We start from the raw sequence: 12,682 nt of genomic DNA, 5'->3' as shown, positions 1-12,682 counted from the left end.
ACTGTCAATTAATTCACTTACATTATTATTTGAAACCATAGATAAGCCAAACGCTTCTGGAAGTGAGATTTGGTACAAAGTCCTCTGGTTTATAACTGCTCTTATATTTTGCTTATCGATTTGTTAAATTAGAGACTTTATTTTCTACAGGTTTTGCTTTTCTTCAATATGTCTACTTAAATACTTTATGCTTTGTTTTATGATATTGAAACTCTTCCCCTCCAACCTGAGCACATTAGTGTTCCTTAGTTGTTTTATTTTCTCTGCCACCCTCAACATTCTAGATTGCAATCACTCAAATGTTACATGAAGTCTCCTTGAGACACTTGAAATATGATACTGCTAACCATTTATTCCTTTCGTTCCTGATTTGTGAGTTGCATAAACACAATAGAAGATCATTCATTTCATGGGACTTAGTAGGCTCCCTTTGCTAAAATCCACAGGAAGACAGTTCTCCTCCTCCCCAGACACTGATTGGACCTGAGCACTCCTAAAAATTTATTCATACTCAGAGACAAAGTCTTTGGGTGTGTCTTCAGACTAAGGAGTTGTCCTATTTTAACTTTGAGAGGAACCTGATTTTCATGGCTTATAAACAAAAGATTTAAATGTAAGACCCAAGAGTATGAAATTATCAGCGGAAGTACTTGATGATATTCGTCTGGGAAAACATATTTTGGGTACGACCTCAAAAGCAGGGACAACTGAGAAGACAACCAACAGAATGAGGATACAACTTACAGAATGGGAGAAGATATTTGAAAACTATACACCTGCCAAGGGTATATAGTATCTAAACTATGTAAGGAACTCAAAAGCAAAACCAGAATAACCCAATATTAAATTGGACAAAAGACCTGAATAGACATTTCTCAGAAGAAGACATACAAATGGCCTACTAGGTTTATAAAAATACTCACCATCACTATCTATTAGGGAAATGTAAATCAAAAGCACAATGAGGTATCTCCTCCCCCCAATTTAGCATGGCTTTTATCAGAAAGATAAGAGAACAAGTATTGGTGAGAAGGTAGAAAAAAGAGAATCCTTATACACTGTTGGTGGAAATGTAAATCAGCATATCCATTATGGAACAAAGTGTGGAGATGCCTCAAGAAACTAAAAATAGAGCTACCACATGATCCAGCAATCTTGCTTCTAGTTATATTTATCCAAAGGAAATGAAACTGATATGTCAAAGAGATATCTTCTCTCCTACGTTTATTGCAAAACTGTTCACAATAGCTAAGATGTGAAATGAGTCTGAGCATATATCAACTGATGAATGGATAAAGAAAATTGGTATATTTACAAATAGGATACTAGTCAGCCATTTAAAAAGAATGAAATCATGCCTTTTGTGACAGCATGGATGAACTTCAATGGCTTTATGTTAAATGAAATAAGACAGGCAGAGAAAGGTGGTCTCACTCATATATGGAATCTTTAAATATTGATCTTTTACAAGTAGAGAATATAATGGTGGTTACCAGAAACTGGAATGATTAGATGGAAGGGAAGATGGGGAGAAATTGGCCAAAGGATACATAATTACCAAGTAGATAGGAAGAATAAATATCAGGAGATCTCCTGTATAGAAAAGTTACTATAGTTAATGGAAATACTTTGTAATATTGAAAAATGTAAAAATTGTTTTGTACTATATGACCCAAAAAATAACTATGTGAAGTAATTATTTTAGTGAAATCCAAACTTGAGTTAGAATTAGTTAAATCTAACCAATCCGCAATGTATACATACTTTAGATCAGATAAAGACATAGAATGTTATATGTCAATTTAAAAAATAAATAAATTTTAAGTAGACGTAGTAGAGTGAGTGTTTGCACAGCAGTTAAGTCTCTGCTTGGAAAGCTTCTATCTCATATCCAGGTGTCTGGTTTGAATCCCAGCTACCCTTCCTCAAATTCACCTTCCTGCTAACATGCACCCTAGGAGGCAGCAGGCGATGGCTCAAGTAGATGGGTCCCTGCCACCTATGTGGGAGACTTAGATTGAATTCTAGGTTCCTGGCTTCAGTATGGCCCAGTCCTGGCTATTGCGGACATTTGGGGAGTGAACCAGCAGATGGAAGTCTCTTTCTCTCTGTCTCTCCTCCTTTCAAATAAAAAAATAAAATAAATAAATAAAATTTAAAAATCAAATACTCATAGTAATGTAATTTTGAAGGTCATGGGGGTATATGTTGCCTTTATTTGCTACTAATTTCTTCAAGTAAGAATTTGTGTCCACTGCCAAATGAATTGAAGAGTGCTGAACATTTTTGAAGGAAAAGAATATGTGGATATTAGTTGTTTCTACATATAGTCATGTGCTGCATAATAGCAGTTTCATTAAGAATGGACCATGTGGATAGTTGCATCCTCTGAGTACAATGGTGAGGTGGGCATTGTGGTGCAAAGGGTTAAGCCACTACTTGGGACACCAGATTATAGTATCAGAATGCCCATTGGAGTACTGGCTCCTCCATTTCTGATCCAGTTTCCTGCTAATAGAAAGGCAGCAGATGATGGACAAAGTAGTTGGGTCTCTGCCACCACACAGTGGACCCAGATAGAGTTCCATGCTCTTGCCTTCAACATGGCCTAGCCTTGCTGCAACCATCTGGGAAGTAAACCAACAGAAAGATCTCTTTCTCTGTTTCTCCCTCTCTGTCACTCTACCTTTCAAGTAAACAAATCTCTTTTTCAAAAGTAAAATGGAACTGATTAATTCCTATCAGCTACTCACATCATAGCCATTACTCACATATTTCTGGTGATGCTGGTATAACCAAGCCTACTGTACTGCCAGTTCTATGCAAGTATAGCACATAAACTTTTTAGAGAACATAACACTTGATAAGGAAAGCAAACAACTGCTACCTTTTGTATGTTTACTGTTTTTTATTGCTGTTCAAGTACACCTACCCATTAAAAAGATTAGGTTATTGTAAAACAGTATGCAGTCAGCAGCAGCCTCATACAGTCTTGTTTGGGTGACCATACTCTGTGATGTTTGCACAATGATCAAATCATCTCAACCATGCATTTCTCTGACTGTATTATTGTCACTGGGCAATGTGTGATTTATTGCATAACCCGAAGTGGGCACACATGTAATCCACAATGATTTTCTTATAGTACAATTTTAAGAAGAAAACTGTGTGTGTGTGTATGTGTGTGTGTGTATGAGATTTAAACTGCATGTTGTAACTTCTATCTGGAGTAGCCAAAATACTAGCAAAGCAAGGATAAGATGTTAAAATTGCCCTTAAACTTGCTTAGTATACTGTTAAATAGAATATGTAAATAAATGCAATTATTTTATTAATATTTCCTATGAGGAATTTCACTATAGTACAGGAAAGCAAAAATAAATAAATAAATAGGTAAAATATGCTGAGGGCCAACATAGAGAAATAAATCAGAAACAATTTTTCCTTCATAATTTATACATTTTATTGATTACTTTAGAGATGTTCTAGTGTGAAGTATTACTGTTCCTTAAAACAGTTTTCAAAGTTTTTTGAAAATATGTGAAGAACATGTATTTGAGAGCTAGTGATTATTCACTCTTTGGCTTTTAAGAAAGGAAGCATAGTAAGTACTTTCTACAAATGCATACAGAGCCTCACTTTCTACTTCTTTATGTTTTTCAAGGGCACAAAGGGAAGCCTTAATTTGCAGTTCTCTGTCTCATCTCCTTTTTCTTTGCAATCATGTGGCATGGCAAGGGCAAACAGAAAATTCAGTAATATGTCATAATTCACATGAAAGAAGAGAACTGGATAATAGATGGGAGAATTATAAGTGGGAATCTAATTTAGACTTAAGGCAATTAAAGACTGGGGAAACCAGGGAAGACCTCTCTGAGAAAGTGACAAGTACACTGAGATCAGTAGGAGCTATTTTAATGAAGAAAAAGAGCTTGGGGATGGGAGTTAGTATTCCAAGTTGAAAAATTTTAGACCCATTAAAAGGGATAGCCTTAATTTTTTCTTTTTAGTATTTAGGTCATCCATGTTAATACAGGGTTCTTTCTGAATCTCTATGTCTTTTTCTCTACTTGGCTAAAACTGAAAGAAATAATAGCATAATACTGACACTAGGTCTGTGATTATTTCTAATAAAAAGCTTCCTTAATTCGTATAAGGATCAGGGAAACATTAATAGCACTTCTATAGATATATAACTTAATTTTTTGGAAATAATATTTTTGTTACTACAGAGCCAATACATTTTTATTAAAGAAGATTTTGAAAATCTGAAGTATCAATGAAGAAAATGTAAGAGAATGTGAGAACATAAAGTAGTCACTGGAAGGATAGTGCTGCTATGTTCGTATAGCTACATAATAGTATTTTTGTATATTAAGATTATAATCATACATGCAGCTTTGTTGTATGTTTTTCCACATAGTATCACAGTACTTTCCAGTGCCATTAAGTTTTCTATAACATGATTTTAATAGGTATATACAAATGGATATTTACTATGTGCTACTCACATTAATATTAACTTAACTATTTCTCCCAGAAAAATCCTATGAGATTTTTATCTCCATTTTATAATGAAAACAATGTTTAAACTTTACCACATTTACAAGTTAATAAAGGATATGTGCCAAGATTCAAACCCTAACACTTGGATTCTAAGGCTGGTGCTCTTTTTTTTTTTTTTTAAGATTTATTTATTTACTGGAAAGTCAGAGTTACATATATATATATATATATATATATATATATATATATGGAGAGAGAGAGAGAGAGAGAGAGATCTTCCATCCACTGGTTCACTTCCCATTGGCCGCAGCAGCCGGAGCTGTGCCAATACAAAGCCAGGAGCCAGGAGCTTCTTCCAAGTCTCCCATGCAGACACAGGGGCCCAAGCACTTGGGCCATCTTCTACTGCTTTCCCAGGCCATAGCAGAGAGCTGGATCGGAAGTGGAGCAGCTGGGACTCAAAGTGGCTCCCACATGGGATGCCGGCACTGGGGGCAGTGGGTTTACCCGCTACACTACAGTGCCAACCCCAGGGCTGGTGCTCTTAACCAGTGATGTTACATAGCTTCTCCATGTTGTAATTGACTTTAAATTAAATAATCCTATTTTAGACTTCCATGTTGTTTCTAGTAGTGTTTGGCTACTTGAAATAATACTTTTAATTCTGTGAGCTGACAATTTAGACTTGCTCAGCGGTGCCAGTTCTTCCCCATCCCACAAGGTGTTGTCCACACTCAGTAATGCTTCTGGGGCTTCAACTGGACTGGCTGCACCTCTGGACTTCTCTCTTTCCACATGGTCTGTCACCCTCAAGGGAGTGAGCTCAGGTTGTTCACATGGCAATGGCGTTCTGAGATACAAGAGTAAAAGATGCAAGGCCTTCTGAGGTTTAGACTCAAAACTTGGAACAGTGTCACATCCATCACCTTCTGTTGGTCAGAGCACATCACGAGGCCAGCCTAGATTCAATTTGTGGAAATAATCCCACCTCCTGATAGAAGGAACTGCAAAATACTTGTGGCTGTTTGCAGTCTACCATGCTCAGCATGTACTTCTCTGAAGACTTAATGTGACTAGAAGATAGAAGTTGCTGAATTCTGTAGTATAAAGAAAGAATCTTCCTAAGTGTACATGGTCACAGGCCAGGATGCTCGTTACCCTGACTCACTCTCGGGAACCTGTCCCTATACCTTCAGAGTTTGTGAAAAATGTATCCTTTTTACGTAATTGTGATCCCTCATTTGCAAGTTGTTAATTTTTTTAGTCTTCTACACTGATGGTGCAAAACCATCTGAAATTACAGAACTTCAGTTATCAGGAAACATATGCTTACCCAGGGAATCCCAACACAAATGTATGAAACAAAAACAGATGTACTGGGGCTAGTTTGGGAGTGTAAGTGGAGACTGGCAGAGGTAATGGATCTCTTACAAAAGATATCTAAGAGGTGGGTTTGGCAGTGCTGGCTGTGAAGATAACCAAATTGCAGCATAGTGGGGGAACAGTAAAAATAGGACTAATCTGTTGCAAAGTAAAAACCAAAAAATAAATGACATAACTGCAAAGTAAGTATGTTCATAAATAAAATTGCATAGCTTGAATAAGTAGGTAAAGGGTGAAAGAGTTGAGGGAAGATTGCATGGGGATGGACAAGGTACTGTTAAGGAGCTGCTTGCATCATTTACACGTGGATGAAAGATAGCTAGGAATGGAAATCATCATGTAGGGTTACTCTTACAACCGTTATTTAAGCAATAATGGTGGAAAGATTATAAGTATATTCATTTATTATCCAATGAAATGATAGGTTGTAGCTATTTGGACTTTGCCCTCCAAAATGCAAATGCTAGTATTACTTTTAATTCAATCGTATCTGTTGTTGTGAGTATATATTGTTTTGGATGTTAAGTATAGAGATAGGTTTTATGTGGAACTTGTTCTGCATGACAGAATATGAGATGTCCACTCTTGGAAATATAAGAGTAGAATGAATTATTCATTATCTGTAATTACTTTGTGAGCTAAGTGTTATAATCACAGTATAAAAAGTATACATGATTATTTAGACTCTTATAACATACGAAATATCCATGTTTTTCCTAATTTACGTAGTGTCATCTTGTCTCATTGGTGTTAATTCTATCCCACTATGTATCTAAGCATTCTCCACTCAGTACAAGATGATTGTGTGATGTCTTTGTAAATTTTTTAATAGAAATACTCCTAACACCACATGACTCAAAAACCAACTCATTATTTTTACCATTAATCAAATTTGTTTGATATTATTCAGAATAACTTATGGTATTTGATTTTATTCAGAAAGATTGTTGACAAATAGCTATTCACTTATTTTCTTGATATAATATTCTCTGATATTTAGTTTTCATGGTGTTTGGATATAACTTTTAAAATATAAGTTTAACACTGCAAAAATTTGTGTTTGTTGTTTTTTAAGATTTATTTATTTTATGTGAAAGGCAGAGTTACAGAGAAAGGGGAGAGACAGAGAATCTTCCATCCATGATTTACTGCCCAAATGGCCACAAAACCTGGAGATGGGCTGACCCAAAACCAAGGGACAGTAGCCAAGAGCTTCTTCCGGATCTCCCACGTGGGTGACAGGGGCCCAAAAACTTGGACCATTTTCCACTGCTTTCCCAGACACAGTAGCAGGGAGCTGGATTGGAAGTGGAGCAGCTGGGAATCAAACCAGTGCTCATGTGGAATGCCAATTCTACAAGTGGCAGCTTAACCCACTACACCACAGTGCTGGCCCCATGAGTTTGTTCTTAAATTGACAAGAATATCAGGAAAGCATACTGAGAAAAATGTCTATTGCATTAATTAGCATTCTGTTGAAATGTTTAATTTTCATGTTGTATTATTTATTTTAGTGATTCCTTTATTAATCCAATTAAAATATTTATGTGAACCACATAAATAAAATTCTAATACAGTTAACAAATAAAATTTTTTTTTGAGAGGCAGAGTTAGACAGACAGAGAGAGAGAGACAGCGAGAAAGGTTTTCCTTTTTCCATTGGTTCACCCCCCAAATGGTTGCCACGGCTGGAGCGCTGCGCCAATCCGAAGCCAGGAGCCAGGTGCTTTCTCCTGGTCTCCCATGCGGGTGTAGGCGCCCAAGCACTTGGGCCATCCTCCCCTGCCTTCCTGGGCCACAGCAGAGAGCTGGACTGGAAGAGGAGCAATCGGGACAGAATCCGGCACCCCAACCAGGACTAGAACCCGGGGTGCCGGCGCCTCAGGCGGAGGATTAGCTGTGGCACCGGCCAGCAAATAAAATTTAACATTACCACATCAATTTGCTCCGAAGCCCTGTCATACTTGTTTATTTGTTGCAGTTGGGCCATCTGCTGCTTTTCGCCAGCCATTAGCAGGGAGTTGCATGGAAAATGGGGCAGCTAAGACATGAACCGGTGCCCATTTGGGATGCTAGTGTTGCTTTACTGGCTATACCACAACGCCAGCCCCCATCACACTCTACTATACAGAAATAATCACTCAGAGATTGTAAAATCATTAGACATAAATCTAGATCAAAGATCCTTTTTATTTTTCAACATGCATACTTACTGTCTTCTTTTTTAAACCTCCCATTTTAGATATATGTATTTCTGAAATTTTGTAATGGTAAAAATCAGAATATAAAATTATGTTGACAAATTGGAATATGCACAGTCATCAGAAAATACTTAAGCACCTACTCTATGCCAGGAACTGTTCCAGGAACTGGGAATATAAGGGGGACTTAGAGAGACAATTTCCCTGCTCTGAGAATGTTTACATTCCTGTAAGAAGAGGTAGTCAATAAGTAAACAAATGATAAGGGATAATAATCAGATAATAAGAAATATCAGTAAATTAACAAAGTGTGAAACAGTCCTGAGTGTTACATTGAAGTCAGCCTTTGTCTGCTATCTGTCTATCTATATCTATTGATATTTAGATAAATCTTCTTTCTTTGAAAGCCAGAGAGTAACATATAGACCTCCCATCACTGATTCACTCCCCAAATGTTCACAGTGACCCCTGACTGGGACCAAAGCTGGGAGCCAGGAACTGCATTAAGGTTGCACACATGGGTGGCAGGGAGACAACTATTTGAGCCATCACTGCTGTCTCCCAGGGTGCAAATTAGCAGGAAGCTAGAATCAAGAATGGAGCTGCAGCTCAAACCCAGGCACTCCGACAGGGAATGTGAACATCCCAACTGGTAGGCCAAATGCCCACCTCACATTATAGTGTTTTTGAGTAGGTAACATATAATTTGAATTCTGAATGATCAGAAGGAGCCAATCAATATAAAGAAGAAAATCAAGTAACTGATAATTTACTAAAAGCCAGTTTTCAGAGATTAATTTGCATGTTGAAAGGATATAGGAAAAATGAAAGCATTGGTGGAATTGTGGCAAATATCTCAACATCAAACACACACACATACATACTTTCTGAATTTCATTATTATTGCTACAGAACTGCTTGTGAAAAAATATAAATTAGGTTCTAAGTATAAGATATACCCTGGATCCTTTGTGTTGTTAGGAGATGGAGGTGCCTATCATATCACAATATTTTTGATAGTGTGTTTATTAAACTTAAATGATGCTATATAAACAAAATAGGTCTTCAGGGGAAGTAAGGGGAAGATATCGTGACTGTTCAGTTTTTATAATATAAACTATTGAAAAAAAAGACTATATCTTGGATGATGGGTCTAAATAGCAAATAAAGTTATCTGACTCTTAGAGGTGAATATAATAGACTTTAATGTACATGTTGAGCAAAAAAAAAGCATGCATGTGTCAGGATTCTAGAAGCATGGCCTGAAATGCTTTCTGAAAATGACGCCCTCCTGGCACTTTAAGAAATCTGTCAAGGGCCCTAAAATTATACGGTTCTATTTTAGCAAATAATTCAGAGTGAATTATCAGGACTGACACAGATTTATGTATAGAAATATCTCTCTGATTTGTTTGTGATTGCAGAAGTTTGAGAGAAAAAGCTATGCCCACAAAAATAAATAAATTATATATCCAAGGGAATTTCAAAAAGATTGTGGAAATTGGAATTAAAAGATGTTTATTTTGGTGTAAAAATATTGAAATCCTTACATATGTGAGGTTTTCAGAAAGTTCATGGAAAAATAAGTATCCAAACCAAAGTCATGATGGTGGTTGTTTCTGGGGCAGAAGGGAGGGGTGGGGGCAGGGTAGAAAATAGTATGGAACTTCGTCTTTAAAATTTTCTGTGTTTCTTATTTTTAAAAATCAGAAAAAAAGACACAGTTCTTACATTGTGAGTTTAGAATGCTGATACCTTGTTATTTATTATATTTAACTCATTTTTATGCATCCTTTGAAAACTTTCTAAAAACAAATTATTTAAAAGAAAATATACCAATGTTTGCAGTGGTTATTATTCAGCAGTGAGATTACAATTCAATTATTTTTATCTTCACACTTCTGTTTTCCAAATTCACAAAATGAATGTTGAGGAAAACAGTGCCAACTTATAGATAAATCACAACAGTGTAGTTAATGGACCTCTGCTCTGTGCACAGTTCCTAAGGCCCTTACAACTGAGCTGCCGCTGAAAAGATGAAGTGCTATCAGCAAAGAGGGATGACTCTGTCTCTCATCTCACCTCCAAGTCCCGGACAAAGAAAATAGAGCACTGGTTGCCCATAAAATGTTAAGATGTAAAACTAACCCTGTCTTGAAAAGGGAGACTGGAGCATTAGAGGCTCAAACTTGAGTCAGTTACCTAAAGGACTTGTTTAAAACACACACACACACACACACACACACACATTGCCTCCTTAGTTTCTGATGCAATTAAGTTTGAGGTTGAGCCTGTAAATTTGCATTTTCTCCAATTTCCCAAATATTCCTAGCAATAATGATGCTTGTCCCAGGACCATGTTTGAGACCCACTGGGTTAAGCAAAACCCAGCCGTCAGATATTTGTATTTTTGATTACTGAAATGTGAGGGAGACATATGGCAGGAATCAATCTAATGTTGCCTAGCAGATCCTCAAATTACTTACTGGAAAGAGCCAGCCACATGGAGAATGGAGCCACATTCAAGAGCAAGCAAACCAAAAAAAAAAAAAAAAAAGGCAAGAAGGGGGTAAGCATGAAATGGTCAAAAGCAGAGAAAATAGAAGTGGGCCTAGTCTAATGATCAGAGACCAGTGAAGAGATTTCTTTGGAATAGCAACATAGTAATGGAAGCATACAAAGGTAATGTAAGAAAAGAGGTTCAGTCATCAGGATCTGTTGCTCTTTGGCAAAACTGGAAGTCCAGGATGGCAGAAAATTCATAACTCTTGCACAATCACTAGGAATTCCACTAAGCCAGGAACTCCTCGAGAAAAAGAACTAATCCTTCCTTTCTTCCTCTTTCATTTCTGTTCTTCCACATCAAAGAACTCATTAGTGCCAAACATTATACTGGACTTTGACAAAATGATATCTTTCTGTCTTAGATTATTTGGACTGCCAAAACAAAATACCACAAACTAGATGGCTCATGAAAACAAAGATGTTTCTCCCAATTTCAAGGCTGAGAAGTCAAGTCAAGGCACCAGCAGATCTAGTGTCTAGTTAGGGCTCACTTTCTGGTTCATAGATAGCCATCTCATCACTACAACCCCACCTAGAGGAAGAGAACACTAGTCCCACTCAGGAGCCTCTACCTCTCCCAAGGCCACACTGCCTAACGCCATCCTCTGGGGGGTTAGGATTTCAGTCCATGAACGGGGCAGGGAACACAGCATTCAGACCACAGCACTTACTATCTTTGTACTCCTAGCACTTAGCACAGTACCCAGAACATAGTGGAGCCCTTAACTAGCCATTGAATGACACATAGGTAAACACACACGCAAACAGCAGGAGTCACAATCAACAGCACATGAAAGGAAAATAGAAATAACAGGTTATGCCTGCAAGTGAGTTATTTCTGTAAGAAGCAGAAAACGTGGTGGAGTGGGCCCAATGATGCAAATTATCAGCTGGAGACCCACTGAGACTCTTACTACTTGATACCTTTCTTTATATCCCAAATTTTACCCAATAAATTTCTGCTACTTTTCCCACTGGCTGGCAGTGTTTGTCCTACCTTCCCCACACTTCCTGGTCTTCCAGTAAAATGAGTATGTGCTTCCGTACAATACTCTTAACCTTTCTCAAGGGCCAAGGTTATGACTAAGCTTTATGTATGAATCCATGATGGCTTTTCCTTTAAGGCAGTTCCCTGCTTTACTACTGAGGAAATCCAAAAAAAGGTTTCAGATCAACTTAAATTTGTAGTCTTTTAGGATCATAGCTTAAATAGTTACATGTCTGTTTATACCAGTTAATTTGCTAATCCATTAAGTTATAAGTGCATATTTAAATTACATTGTCTAAAATAATGTTAACTTTTTTATTGAATTTTATGAAACTTCTACTAATTCCATATGAATCATAAGCCATTTAACAAAGTTTTCCAGAGCTTTCTTTTAAGTCATTTGGGAAACTTGTATGCATTTCTTTTCATTTGTAGATGATGCTCTCATTAGAAATTTTCATCACAAACCACAAGTCTCACTCAGAAAACACTAAGATAATTTTTTTTCATTTAATCTATAGTGCAGTTTTATGAGTCCAACAATGTGACTACATGCTAGATATTAAATTGTTCAGAAAAGGCTTGTTTATAACAAAAAATAATACCAGAAATAGTAACATCACATTCTCCACAGTGTTCAGTAGTAAATCTTTCAAAAATTTTACTCTTGCCAGCGCCACGGCTCACTATGCTAATCCTCCACCTTGCAGCGCCGGCACACCGGGTTCTAGTCCTCGTCGGGGCGCCGGATTCTATCCCGGTTGCCCCTCTTCCAGGCCAGCTCTCTGCTGTGGCCAGGGAGTGCAGTGGAGGATGGCCCAAGTCCTTGGGCCCTGCACCCATGGGAGACCAGGATAAACACCTGGCTCCTGCCATCGGATCAGCGCAGTACGCTGGCCGCGGCAGCCATTGGAGGGTGAACCAATGGCAAAGGAAGACCTTTCTCTCTGTCTCTCTCTCTCACTATCCACTCTGCCTGTAAAAAAAAAAAAAAAAAAAAAAAAAAAAAAAAAAAAAACCACACACACACTTTTTTACT

At 37.4% G+C, this 12,682-nt stretch overlaps 1 protein-coding gene across 14 annotated transcripts in view; it reads left to right on the top strand.

Annotated features, from left to right (window-relative positions):
• MBD5 (methyl-CpG binding domain protein 5) overlaps positions 1-12,682 on the top strand; it is a 494,793-nt gene that overhangs the window by 414,335 nt on the left and 67,776 nt on the right. The gene's annotated exons all lie outside the window — the stretch shown is intronic.

The sequence above is a fragment of the Oryctolagus cuniculus genome, chromosome 3 (genome assembly GCF_964237555.1).
Source record: "Oryctolagus cuniculus chromosome 3, mOryCun1.1, whole genome shotgun sequence".
Classification (NCBI taxonomy): Eukaryota; Metazoa; Chordata; class Mammalia; order Lagomorpha; family Leporidae; genus Oryctolagus; species Oryctolagus cuniculus.
This window is presented reverse-complemented; position numbering and strand designations above follow the sequence as displayed.